Below are 11,470 nucleotides of genomic sequence, written 5' to 3' on the forward strand. Positions count from 1 at the left end.
AAATAAAGTACTAATGGAAAATAATTCATACAAGCTATCAATTAATACATTATAGCTTAATTACTAAATTGTAGTTGAATTCTTATTAACTTTGAAATTTTTATAAATTTTCACACAATCAGCAGATTTCACTCTATAATATACAGTCCCTTGCTCAAAGTCAACTTGGAAACAAAAACAACCACTAATTCAGTCTTCTTATTCTATTTAATTGTGAGAGATTCTAAGGTAACAAGTGCTGTGGGTGCCTTATTCATAAAAGAAGAATAAGTGTGCTCCATATGAGAGAAAAGGAAATGTGTACACTAGTGAACAGATGAGAAAAATCAGCTTTAGTGTTGTTTTGTAATTTGTCAATTACGTTAAGTCCCTCTCTGAGTTTATGATAACTTTGGAGCAATGTGTGATTCTGTTGATTCTTTCATTATGCGCCAAGCCAACATGTAGAACCATATTTAAAACAATAATAGAGATACAAGATTAATTAGCAAAGAAGTTGGTTATAATATCTTATGTTTATAAGTAGATTGCTTTTCTGTCATTTGACTCTAAAAATTTACTAAGCAAGCTCATTTCAACAAAAATATTGGCCATGTTATAAATTTATGACATTTTTAGTTGAGGATTCTGATGAGTTTCATAATTAATTATACAGTTTTGATCTCATATCATTATTTAGTCTCTATTTACATAGTTGAATTGAAAATTATGAATGCTTGTATTTATGCCCTAAATACTCAAGGTAAAAATGCCTCAATCCATGCATGAATCCAATGACAATAGTTTAATATTTGTTTTTTTAATAACCATCACATTCTTTTCCATAATCACTAATTACCCAAAGATGATTATCTGCAATCAACTAACAGAAGAAAATCATCTACTTTTTTTGGACACGGTGTTGGGTCATTGTTAGCTACAGATTTGAATATGCCTTGCCTTCAACTTCCTTAGTGCCTTCAAATTTATCAATAACCTTCCCTTATTGACAGCATATGAAACCCACATATCCATGCCCAGAATAATGACTTTTTATTATTGACTATTAAAATTCTTAGCCTTTTCATAATACCATGATATCCCTCATTCAGAAAAAAACCCTGCATTTATTTACACCATACAATATTAATAAGCTATGTCAATTTCAGAATATAGTACCATATAAAGCCATATTAATTTAGCCTTCTGTCACTTATGGTAAAATTATATCAATTAAACATAATATAATTACCTACATAAAATGATATAAGTATGTATATGTATATATACCAATTCAAAGATATATATCAACTAATAGTAATATATGAAACACATTAATAGATGTGGCACATTAGTTTATGTTTATACATATTATGTTAGAAGGAGCATGTAAATAGGTGTCATGTATATTTTATTAGTTTTCCAATTTTTATGTTTGTTTTATTTTCATACATAGATAAAGTCATTTTTATAAGAATATGTAATGTCATTTTAGTGGAATATGTGTATAAAGGTGCATGCATAGATTTTTGGGACTGTGAATGTATAATGAAGGCTAGGCTTATTAAATATTCCTGTGAGATACATTTAAAGACAGTGTTAGAATTACTGATTTCTTTTGAACCTTCCCATTTTACATTTCAAATCATAAACTGCCCTATGTCAACATTTCATGGAATATATATATATATATATATATATATATATATATATATATATATATATATATTGGTTTTTCAAGACAGGGTTTCTCTGTGTAGCTTTGCGCCTTTCCTGGAACTCACTTGGTAGCCCAGGCTGGCCTTGAACTCACAGAGATCTGCCTGGCTCTGCCTCCCGAGTGCTGGGATTAAAGGCGTGCGCCACCACCGCCCGGCCAGAATATATTTCTTAATCTTATATTATTTTCATACAAAATGAACATTTTTATGTGAGTCTTCTTAGCCAAATTGTAATTTATTCAATAATTGATCTTTAATTTATTCAGTTTAAAGTAGTGTGGTGAATCCAAATGCCCTATGAATGACTGAAATCATATTGAATTTAAGCAGTATAGTTACAAAAATTTTCAAAATTTCAATTGCAGTTTGGATCTAATTACAAACACTTGTTTATAGCTCTCGAGGACCAAGCCTAACTGCAATAGAAAACTGAACATAAAACCTTGTTAGTGTAGATGTTACCAGTATCATGCAAAGTTTGTTTCTGTATCAGTGAGATAGCAGAATCAGCAGGCAAAGCTTCTCTCACAACATTACACAAACTAAGCTAGAAGCTTCAGGACTGATTAGAGTCATATCAGCCTTTTTTTTTCAGCTGTGTTTACCCTTTTTGGTTGAGGCAGCAGCAATCTCTTCTTTGGATCGTTCAGCTTCTGCAAATTCAGTTATTCAAAGAATAAGCAATGGATATCAGAGTTTTCAGAATAATAACATATAGTACTATAGCCAGGCAAGAACACAGACAACCAAAACATAAAATACGTATAGTGTCTGAGGGAGAGAAAAACAAGCTGCAGAGAAGCTGAGCTATAAAACACTGTTTCTCATTTTTGCTTTCTGATAAATTAACCCTATGTAAACTCTCTTCCAAGGCATAACTCATTGATATCACAATTGTATTCTTAGGTAAGTAGTGTTGATAGAAAGTGGCTTACCTCACAAAAGGAGATGTTAAAGTATTCGATATATAAATCACTTTGAGTGATTTATGAATGTTAGGAAAGAATATATAAAGCCCTTTGTTCACTCTTTAATTATGTAGACGATGAAGAACACATGAGCGGGAAAGCTGATAGTGTAAGTGCTGTTAAATATTAGTGATGACTTAATAAATATTCAACTCAGTTGTTGATTCAAGAAATGAGAACTATTTCAAAGACAAAAGTTTTCCTATGGTGGAGTTATCTGAATATCTGGTAAGGAAAATGAGGAAGGTGAACAAAAGATATAACATGGAATGCTATTCCTAGAATAAGGTATTCCATTTTGAAGCAAAAATAGGCAAAGCTTTCTACAATTTGCAGGGTTGTGGAGGGGAATAATGATGTGATAATAAATCTTTGTAATGCTTTCCATCTCATTTTACAAACCTTTCATTATTTGAGGTAGTTCATTATTATCATATTTTTATACTTTTAGTCTTATTAAAATTTGTATATTACTACCACTTGTTACAGTGTCAAGTGGCAAAGATCTTAATTTTGCTATTATAAAATACATTGATTTTAAATTTATGGTTCAGCTTTTTCATATAGAGTTTTAAAAGTCTTCCTGTGTTTCAAGAAATGCCTAAATATTTCCCCATATACATATGTGGTTTTTATTAACTTTTCTCATCTAGCTGATGGCACTTCCTCTAAAAGCCAAAGACCACCTAACACAAACCTAATGCCAGACATAAGAAGCCCTCTTTTGAACAATAGCCCAGGGCTGTCTAAAATATTCCCAAAGTGTACAGCCTATCGCTCTTGTCATTGGCTACCACCAGGAAGTGGAAGGTAAATCCCTCTTGCTGAAACACTATGCACTTCAGAAACAGGATCCAGAACTTGAACTGACCTGAATACCCCATCACGGAAGTCTAGCTCCTATGGTACCAGAAGGTACCATACATGCCTCCAAATAAGAGAAGTAATCAAGAGTCCTACCCACCTATGATACCTACTAATCACACCAATGACCGACCAGCTTGGCATGACATCCTTTCAGGTGCAGTAGTGGTACACATACTTTGGTGGTAACCAGTGGATTAATTGGACTTAACTGGACTTAGTACCCACTCAACAAAAGGTACTGGTACTGGAAAACCAGCTATCTATTTTGTGGAATCATGGTTACTGTGGGAGAATCTGTGAACCCTAATTTACTAAACCAGAATAAGATTATATTCCTTTTTTTGGTTTTTCGAGACAGGGTTTCTCTGTGTTTTTTGCCTTTTCTGAACTCATTGTAGCCAGCTGCTCGAACTCACAGAATCCGCTGCTCTGCCTCCAAGTGCTGATTAAAGCGTGCCAACTGGCAATATTCCTTATTTTTTAAGAATTAATTCAATGGTATTCAAATAAATGATTAAATATCTTGGTACAAATGCCTCCAAATACTCTTTCAATGATAAATACCTAACTTCAAAATTCTCTTAATCTTCAGTTCTGCATATTGGTTGTTCCAAGATAATTCTGGGGTATGCATTAGTAGAGGATTGCTCTTGGCTCCACATATCAGGATACTAAAGTGAAATTAGATTGATCAACCTCTGCTTGTTGGAGGAATGTATAACAATATGTTCAGTGGTAAAATCAGAGGATGAAAAATGATTGGTTGTTCATATCTCAAATAAATTTATATAGACAAATTTTCAATTTTGTCTAATCTAAGGTCAATTTCTTGTAATAACTCAATTGACCAGAGGATAGATTCAGATAATGTGAACTATGTGATATAAGCCTTTGAATTACTCAATTTGGAAAGAATTAGATCTACCAATGTTTCCAAAGACCTTCAAAGCACTGATGCTTCGTGTGACCATTCACAGTAAAATAGAGATGATGCAGTCACATTTTTAATAACTAATGTGAACATAATATCTTTTGGAAGATTTGCCATGAATGGTACCACATATGTTACATAATCAGTACTCTCAAATCCCACCTGTTAACTATCTTGTCAATATCAGAACTATTATATCCAATGTTCAAGGTAGTATATACATTCAAGTAACTACGTGGATGAAGAAATGGGCATTTGGAGACATTTTTGACTTTCACCTGAATGGAAAAAAGAAACAATATCAACTTTCAGAAATTCTAAATATAGGTCTGAAATTTTTGAATCTCCAATACATTCTTCATCACCCTCACCTCATGACATTGTAGGGACGTTAAGATCCCTTTGTTAGCACTGTGCCATTGAAACCTGAAGAGTTTCTGTTTGTTTTCAAGATTACAGTACTCGTGAGAACCTCCATTTCATACTGATAAGTGTTTCTCCTACAGTGATAATAATTATTCCTCAGGAGCTGGGTAGATAGTTCTTCCCTAAAACTAAGTCTATTTTCCAGCTATGAATATAGTGTTAATGAAAAATAATTTTCCATTAGTTTTTCTTCTATCAGTCTCACCTTTCCTTTTAAATACAATGCCATCATACTGAATCACAAACATACATGATTTGTGTTAATTTTCCTATATATCTAACTGTCTTACATACTCTTATGATTTAAAATAACATACCACAGATATTTCAGCACTACCTACAAACTGCACAATACAATATTGGCAAGTAAAAGACCTTTTAAAAGTAACCATAAATTATGTATCTTTCTCCTTAATATTAACATTATAGTTATTGGTTGTCTATAGTAACTGTGTAAAATCTGTTGCTTTATTATTTCAATACCAAAAAAGGCCAACTCCTATATAAATGTCTAATCAGAATTATATTAGATAATTTAAATAATCAAGGGCTTATGAATCATTTTAAGTTAATTTTGTAGTGAAGAATAATATTCATGTCAAGTTCAATGGTCTCAATCTCATAAAGGATTGGATACTCTTTTTAAACTTTAAATGATTTGGCAAACTAGTTTACTAGTTTACTGCAAAAGATGCTTAGGTCTTTAAAATGTGATTGGACAGTACTGCACAGATGGACATAATTCCAGGTTTTATTCTTGTAGATGAATATTTTTAACTGTATATCACATTTCCTAGTGAGAAATGTAAATTTTCTGAGTAATTTTCAATCTAAAGTTTTCTATGAGTGATGCAAAATTATCAGTTTCACTTTGTGCATTTTCTTGATTATGCATTCCCATGGCTTAGCATACTGAACAGTCTATAATTCCAAGTTCCAGTTAGCCTTACATTCAACTTCAAACTCACTGTTTTGCATGAACATATAAACAGAATTATAGGTCATGGAAAACTTTTTTTTTTTATTTTTTTAAGATAGTGTGTGTGTGTGTATGTGTGTGTAAGTCCTCATGGTTTGGGATGCTTATTGATGGCAGGAGAAGACATTGGATACCCTGAAACTAGAGTTACAGGCAACCATAAACCAACATGGGTGTTGGGAACTGATCTCAAGAACTCAAATCTCTGGAAGAGCAGCAAGTGAGCTTAGCTGCTGAGTCATCTCTCTAACCCTAAACTACTCTCTTTTTAATATCTCTATTATTTGAATGTCTTTGTGAACAACTGAAATTGCAATGTCCTATTTTTTTTAAATTATATCAAGCTATCTAATGTGTTACAATTATTCTATGATATATAGGTCAATGATATACTGTTTCAAAAACCAAAACATTAAATAAAACATAAGACTCGTTTGTTTATCACTAGGTTCAATATGAATGCACCTTTAACTCAAAACAAAAACATAAATGCATTCTACAGTATGTGCAGCATATATTTTGCCATTAATCTTATATATAAAGCATAAGGAAGTTAGTATTTTTTCTGTAAGTAAATGCCTGTTATTCATTTATAACAATACTGAAATAACTGTATTTTATAAGATTAAAAAAAAAAAACAAGCAACAAATCAGCATTTCTCTCTAAGAATGTTATAAGTTCTGCCACTGATGCATCTGTCATGAGAAGTTACTGGAAAATTTTCCTAATATAAGGATATAAACACTAAGAAAAATGAAACTCTACAAAGGAAATTTTAATAAAACTTTAGGAAGGCTGTTTTCCATTGAAAATTCAGCTTTCATGATAGACAAATTACATGGCTTAGTAGCTTGATCAAGTAATTAATCATTGGGATCCTTAAATAATTAATCAGGAAATGCTTAAGAAAATGTAACTTGCTAATTCTATGGGATGCAGAAAACATATGTGACTGAATACAGAAATTATGATCTACACATTACAAAGCCAGATGACACACAGAGAAACCCTCTCTCGAAAAACAAACAAAAAAAAGCCAATTGAGTTATCTTGCATATTCTTTCACCATAACAATTAATCATATAGAAACACGGACAAATGGGACTCACAAAATCAGTATTAACAAGGTTGACAGGAGAAAATACAAGTGCATTAGCTGCTAAAATATGCTCCTCTTATCAATATTTGTTCAACGTACTTGTTTTCCCGTGTTTTTCACTTGGAGCTGTAATGACAAGAGAAAATCAATGCTTCAATAATTAGCAGTTTACTTTTATTTAAAATAACTGAGGTTTAGTTGTTTGGAATATTGCAAGTATAGCATTGGAAACTGAGGAAAAATGGATCTGAGGAGAAAATGTAGCTTTGCAATTTTTTTCTTTTGCTCTGCTCTAAAGTGAATTTCAAAGCCTAAAGATTTGGGAGGCAATAGAAGGTAAGTTCACACATCCTTCAGCACTTACTCATGTTCTCGTTATCCACTTTCGAAAATTATCAAAGGGCCTGATTGCTTACATGTTTAGGCAAGTGTATTTTCCCATGTCTGTAAGATTGCCCCCAAAAGCGTAATTTTTTAAACAAATTATCCAGTAATTCCACTTTATTTATTTATTTATTTATTTATTTATTTATTTATTTATTTATTTATTTATTTATTTATCTATTTATTTATTTTATCCTCCATCCTCTCCTCCCATTCCCTCCCCCCTTCTCCTCATCTCCCTCTCTCAATTCACTCCTCCATTCTTTTTGTTCAGAAATCAGTAGGCCTCACATGTGTATCAACAAAGCATGGCATACACAGTTGCAGTAAGACTAAGCACCTCCCTTGTATTAAGGCTGGGCAACGCTATCAAGCATGAGGGATAGATTCCCAACATTAGGGACAGCCTCTGCTCCCATTGTTAGGAGTCCCACAAGTAGACCAGGCTACACAACTGTCGCATATATGTAGAGGGCCTAGGTTGGTCCCATGTAGACTGTCTGGTTGTTGGTTCAGACTCTGTGAGCCAGATTAGTTGTTTCTGTGGGTTTTCTTGTGATGTCCTTGTCCCTTCTGGCTACTACAATTCTTCCTCCCTCTCTTCAGCAGGATCCCCAAGCTTGGGCTAATGTTTGGCTTTAGGGTCTCTGCATTTGTTTCCATCAGCTACTGGATGAAGGCTCTCTGATGACAATAGAGTCGTCACCAATCTGATAACAGGAGAGGGCCAGTTCAGGCTACATATCCATTGTTGCTAGGAGTCTTAGCTGGGGTCGTCTTTGTAGATTCATGGGTATTTCCCACTTTCTTTAAAAAAAGTCTAAATATTCAGGCATGTTAGTGAATGCCTTTAATCCCAGGACTTGGGAGGCAAAAGCAGGAGCATTTCTGTGAGTCTGAGGCTGGCCTTGTATACATAGTGAATTCCAGAACAGACAGACTTATATAGAAAGACCTTGTCTCTAAAATCAGAGCAAAACAAAACAAAATGCCTGAGTATTAGTAAGTTGGTGCATTGTATTCACACATTGAGATGTACATACACTGATTACAAAAAATTAGACTATTGTAGTTAGTGATACTACATGGCAGTGATACTGATCCATTGAAATTACTCCTATCAATACTTGTGAATACTTCTGCATGTTTTCCATATTTTATACTCTATTTTAGGCTTCCACATATGTACATAAATATGAGTGTTGTTATCTTATTGTGGAAACACACTCCTGGATAAATAGGCTCCACTCTATAATGTAGACAAAACATCCCTTTTCTGAGTTGTAGTAGCTTGACTGTTAATGTGAAATAATGAAATATGCTTAAATTATGTGACTGAAAATTACTCAGTTTTTATACTTTATAATCAATTATTATTCTATTTCATGTTCTTCTCTTCAACTATTAAACTCTCGTCAAGTGCCCATTGTGTATCTGGAATCAACACAGACATTTTTGAGAATAAAGAGCTAAATGCCATCTGTATTCTCTAACTTCTGATGATTTAAAGCCCCCAAAAGAAAAGGGAATTATATCAGCATATTAAAATCTATGATAACAGAAAGAAAGTAATGCTATTGAAGTACTGAAAAGATGTCTAAGCAGATTTTGTTCATACGGGAGGTATTACAAAGTTGGTCAAAGAATGAGAAATGTAGGTTTGAAAAGCTATCGCAAAGAGTTATAGATATACTACTCTACATTAGCTGTATTCACTTGGCTACTGACATAGTGCTAAATGAATGTTGTTTCATTTTAGATACAATTTAATGTGTTAGGAGCATCTGAAAGAAAATAATTGAGGTGATGTTTGACTGCACACATGCACACCCCCTGCACATAAACATGTCTTCACACCTACACTCTCCATAAGTTACAGCCTGCACAAACATATACACTCTACATCTTGTACACACACACACACACACACACACACACACACACACACACACACACACACGGGGCGGGGGGAGGGAGGAAGAAGAAGGGAGGGAGGGATACAGAGAGAGAGAGAGAAAGAGAGAGAGAGTACAAAAGCCTCAGTTATGTTATTTGAAAAGTATTTACAAAGAAAAAGCTATATGTAGTGTTTAAGGCAAGATCAAATAAAAGTATTTCAGGAATTTTGATTTGAAATGCCATGCCAAAACTGGTTAAATTTTAGAAAATTGTAAGGAAATGATTTTGTGTGCACATTAACTGTACTTTTAGTCTCAGTTGTTTTATTTGTCTGGTTGATTGGTTTTAATTTCAATTTTCAAATCATAGAATGTTGCTGTATTGAGAGAAACACCCAGAGTAGTCAAAAAAATGTTAAGTAACATTATGAATAGGGAGAGAGTATTTTCTGGAGTTGAAAATTCAAAAGTAAAACAATGTGAGTCACATTCACAGAAATGTTTTATTTTTATTTTCTCTTGTTTGCTTTAATCAAAAGCATATCTATAAAACAGTGCTTGTAATGGACATTGCTGATCATCAGCTTCTCAGACTCTAGAACCAGTGAGGAGATGAGCCTCTGAGCATGTGTGAGAGATTATCTAAACCAGATAAATGGAGGAGGGAAAACCCACGCTAGGTGTGAGAATCCATGAGCTGTGGTCCTGGGCTGAATTAAAGGAGAAAGCAAGCTAGACTCAGCAGTCATTACTCTCTCCATACCGACCATGGATATGATGTAACTTTCTGCATTGAGCTCTTTTGTGTTGATGGACTCTAGGCTTGAACTGTGAGATAAATAAATCCTCCCCTATAAATTGCTCTGTGTCTGGGTGTCTTTCCAGCAATACTGATTCTCAGACATTGTCTAAATGTGTGCAAGGGGATCTTACCAAGATGCATTCTGACTTAGTCGGTCTGGGGTGAGGCCAGACTCTGGTACTACCAACCTCTCAGAGGATCTGATAATACTACTTCATAGACACACATTGAGCAACAAGAGAAGAACACAGCATTAGATTTCCCTCCTCTCAAACTATGTTGATATTGATTCTGTCAAGAGCTTAGAAAACAGACAGTGAGATGGACAGATTTCCTGCCTCAACCTGGCATTGCCTTTACAACCCTGTCTCAGGCTTGCCTCCTGGTAAAATTAATCGAGCTGCACCAGTTTCACTCACCCGGATGTTCCTTTTTTGGTGACTTTGCTGTGTGAAACAAGAAAAGAATGGGGAAAAATCAACAATTTGTGATAGTCCATTAAAATTCAGTATTCAAGTAGCAATTAAATAATTTTTAAAAAATAGGAAAACATTAAAATAATTACCTGGTTCTATGGGCTTTTCTTTCTTTTCCTGTTCTAAAACATATTATCATTGCTAATATTATTATACTTTAAAGTATTCTAAATAAGATTTTTAATGTAAACAAACATGCATTGCTGATGCTAGACCACAGGAACTTACAAATGTCACAAAAGGATTCCTATCTCGCCCTCAGGATAGCCCTTTCTCCCTTATTCATTGAGCATGTTCTCCTAGCATAGCAACGGAATATTCTGAGCATTAGAGATTTTTTTCTGAAGTAGAAATGAGAGAAAAAAAATAATACAGATTCCTTAAGGATGGAAAACATTAAGCTTGCTCTTATTATATAATGGCATGAATTAAAGCTTGGATACAAAGTAAGCGCCAAGTAATAATTATTATGGCTGATTTAAAATAAGTTACAGAAAGTTGAGTCTGGGTCCATATTATATGCACTTCCTCTGCCAAGTATTTTCTTAGGTATGTATTTGTGACATTAAGGACTTTGATGAGAAGATTGAAGCACTAAGTTAAAGTAAGAGGGCTGATGGGAGCAAACACACTTGTCTGTTTGCAGGACACCTGCCACACTAGCATCCTCTTTATGTGGCACTTCCTTCAGACCCCCTCACTCACATTGTATGAGAAACAGGCATGATTCTAACTTTAAGGTAACACTGATCTGTTAATGAGGACTATTTTTCTGGGAAGTTTAGGCAATAATCTGATAGGAAATGCTATTGTTTATGTTCCTATTCTTATTTTGACTTGCCAACTTGTCAGTTTAACGAAAAGAAGATCCTCGAGCAATGGTAACATATAGGCCAAGTGAAGGAGAGACAGAGATTCCTTAACATTTTATCTAATGAG

At 33.8% G+C, this 11,470-nt stretch overlaps 1 long non-coding RNA gene across 1 annotated transcript; it reads right to left on the reverse strand.

Moving 5' to 3' along the window:
* Positions 1–2,299: 2,299 nt before the first annotated feature.
* LOC114692541 lies at positions 2,300–10,485 on the reverse strand. Its single transcript, XR_003734441.2, has 3 exons — positions 10,475–10,485; positions 7,071–7,097; positions 2,300–2,353 (listed from the first exon to the last, which is right to left on the reverse strand). It is a non-coding gene; the product is annotated as an uncharacterized LOC114692541 (long non-coding RNA).
* Between the last annotated feature and the right edge of the window lie 985 nt (positions 10,486–11,470).

Source organism: Peromyscus leucopus, chromosome 8a (genome assembly GCF_004664715.2).
Source record: "Peromyscus leucopus breed LL Stock chromosome 8a, UCI_PerLeu_2.1, whole genome shotgun sequence".
In the NCBI taxonomy this organism is placed as follows: Eukaryota; Metazoa; Chordata; class Mammalia; order Rodentia; family Cricetidae; genus Peromyscus; species Peromyscus leucopus.